The sequence below is a fragment of the Pinus tabuliformis genome, chromosome 4_2, assembly GCF_031772625.1.
Source record: "Pinus tabuliformis cultivar Carrire ecotype Pingquan chromosome 4_2, CPIR1, whole genome shotgun sequence".
Taxonomy (NCBI): Eukaryota; Viridiplantae; Streptophyta; class Pinopsida; order Pinales; family Pinaceae; genus Pinus; species Pinus tabuliformis.
In genome coordinates, this window is record NC_142304.1 from 1,174,794,528 (window position 1) to 1,174,797,770 (window position 3,243).

Below are 3,243 nucleotides of genomic sequence, written 5' to 3' on the forward strand. Positions count from 1 at the left end.
TATCAGCTCATAAATGATATTCTTTTTAGAATAAATTATGATTCTGTTCTTCTTAGGTGTCTTGAGAAATCTGAAGCTGAAAAAGTTTTGCAGGAACTCCACGATGGGCCAGCAGGCGGACACTATGCTAGAGATGCTATTGCACATAAAATCTTGCGCGCAGGGTATTACTGGCCCATGTTATTCAAAGACTCGCATAGTTACGTGAGGAAATGTCAAGTTTGCCAAACTACTGCTGGAAGACAAAAGAAGCCAGCCTTGCCACTATAGCCGGGGATTGGACATAATAGGTGAGATCGTTCCTCACTCTTCTAAGCAGCATAGATACATACTCACATCAACAGATTATTTTACTAAGTGGGTAGAAGCAGTTCGACTCAAGACAGCTAATGCTGAAAATATCATTGAGTTCATAGATCAATTTATAATCACCAGGTTTGGATTGCCTTCGGCTTTAATGTTTGACAATGCATCATACTTTTCTGGAAATGCAATGACTGAATTTGCACTTAAAATATGATTCAAACTTAAATATTCGGCCAATTATTACCCACAAGGCAATGGGTTAGTTGAGTCTACAAATAAAAACCTAATCAGGATTATCAAAAGAACAGTTGACCAAAATCATAAAAATTGGCATAAGGCTTTGATATATGCTTATGGGTAGACCGAATAACGCAAAAAGCTTCTATCGACACTTCTCCCTTTAATTTAGTTTATGGGAAAGAAGTGGTTCTTCCGACTCATTTAGCAATTCCCTCTTTGTCTCTAGTTCAATACATTGATGAAGTACCAACTTCCTCATTACAACTAAGACAAATGGAAATAATCAAATTAGAAGAACAATGAGAACAGGCTAAGAAAACACATGCTCATCATCAAGCACTAGTAAAATCCTCTTTTGATTCAAACATAATGACCAGAAAAGATTTTCAGATGGGAGACTTAGTTTTAAAATGGGACAAGGCTCATGAAGAGAAAGGCAAACATACAAAATTTCAAAGAATGTGGCTTGGTCCTTTTCAAATTGTAGAAGTCATAGGTCCATCAACGTTTGTGTTACAAGATTTAGCAGGTAAAAGAGACTCTTTGCCTGTTAATGGACAAATTCTCAAGAAATATTTTCCATAGAAGATTATTCTTCTATTTTTGTAGACTAGTGGTTTTTCTTTTCATAATAAAACCAGTTGTGAGTAGTTACATTAGGCATTTACGAAAAAGACACCAATTCTCTTTCAGATTTTGAACTTTTCGCTTGTATAAATAGCAAATCTTTTGGAAAATTTATCTTTATTATTGATAGATACAGTTAAAGACTCTAGCCTAGATACGATACTAGTTTCAACTTCATAAATTCAATGAAAACAACCTTTAGTGAAGAAATTGTTTTATCTCAGTACAATGAAAGGTATCAATAACAAAAATAAAGATTCTCTGTAGAACAACTACTTCCAAAAAACTCTATTATTGTCGTCCAGAGTTATCTTAAGGAAACAATGACTTCCTCCCTGCTAAGGAAATCACAACTTTCAGAGGAATAACCCAAGGAAACACTTTATCTTGAAGAATATGAGGTCTCATCACGAGCCGCCTTATCATAATCACAGATATTATAACTTGCTGACTTTGCCAAATACTATACACCATAACAGGGCAATGACTCAAGATTGTTACAATCAAAAGACAAGGGGTCTCATCACGAGCCAGCTTGTTCAGCAAAGTTATAAATAAAGTGAATGACTGTGTCATAATTTGGCTACCAAACCAAGACATTGTTCTTTAAGAGTAAAAAAGAAAATCAAAGCAATAAGTGTGGATATGGATTTTTCTTTGAGAGTTGTAGGTTGCTTTAAGTAGGATACAGGATCATTGCTGGGTAACAGGTAACGCTGTCGAGGCTATAAACGCCTGCTGGCAGCAGAGGCTCTACCTACGACAAATGAGCATATTTAAAATTGGTTTACAGAGAAGACTTTGTTTTATCTTTACAAGACCAAGTAATGACTGATGTAAATACAAGGACTAGCTTGAGGGAGCAAATAAATCAAAGTTGAAACAAAATATCATTGATAGGTTAGAGCATAATGTACTTTATCTTTCCATAATAAAGTTTAATTTTCTGAAAAATTTTCTGTTTTGGAAGTTTAAAAAATTCAATAGAAAAATAGAGATAACTGGTTCTTCCAAGTGAATCACCAATTGTTGTGGCCACCAACAACCCCCCTCCTTATTTAGTATTAGCAATAACACTATGTAAGTGGGGACCCTTAGTCAAAAATTCAAAAAATCAATTAGTGTTCATATATGTCACTCCTTAAGAAATATCGCATCGCGCAAAGAATGATAGGGTATTTTCTTATGAGTCAAAATGATAAAATGTGAGATTGCGACGCGAACTCCATCGCATCGCATGCATTAAGAAACACTCACGTTGAAAAACCTTAAAAATCGCCGATATGTGATATGCGATATCGCATCTCGCAAAATTGCATGGAGGACACAAAACGATTAAGCGATCTGCGATCTGCGATCCTTGCGATATCGCGATCAAAGATCCTTGCGGTAGAACAACACGATGAGATTGCGGTAATGCGATACTGCGATGCAGATCGCAGAAACATTCCATCGCAGATTTTCTTGGCTCAATATTCAAGAAAATGTTTTCCATGAACCAAGAACTGGATACGCGCTTTAATGATAATTAATGAGATATATTTCAGTTGTTAATAAAATGTGGTTTTGTGTTGTTCGAAGAGCCAGTTCATGTAAGGTGGCGTGTTTTTGCATATCCGTAGCATTTAAAGCTTTCCTGTCGTTATTTATTATCATTACTCTCTCCTCACTTGTGAACTGCAGGAACAAAAAATGAAAGTTACACAAAGCAATGTGCAGGAAGCAATGAGGAAAAAGGGTAGAGCTCCAATGTTCAAATACAGAGAAAAGACGCCCTCATAAACAGATACCGCATGTAGCAGAGCCGCAAATTCACATAATGCTGCTGAGCCATCCATTACAGGTCTCTCATATATAGCCATGATTAAATGGGTACTAAGCAATGCTGATATCAACATATAGTTTAATGCTCAGGGTCAAGAGCTCACGAGGTCATTATTTTTACAAATTTTGAAGCTTTATACCCGATAAAGATGAAGAGGCGCAAAGGCGAAAGACGCATCAGACAAGCCCGGATCAAAGAACGGAGGCAATTTTCGATGCGGGATTAGCGCGCATCATTGAGAAAAT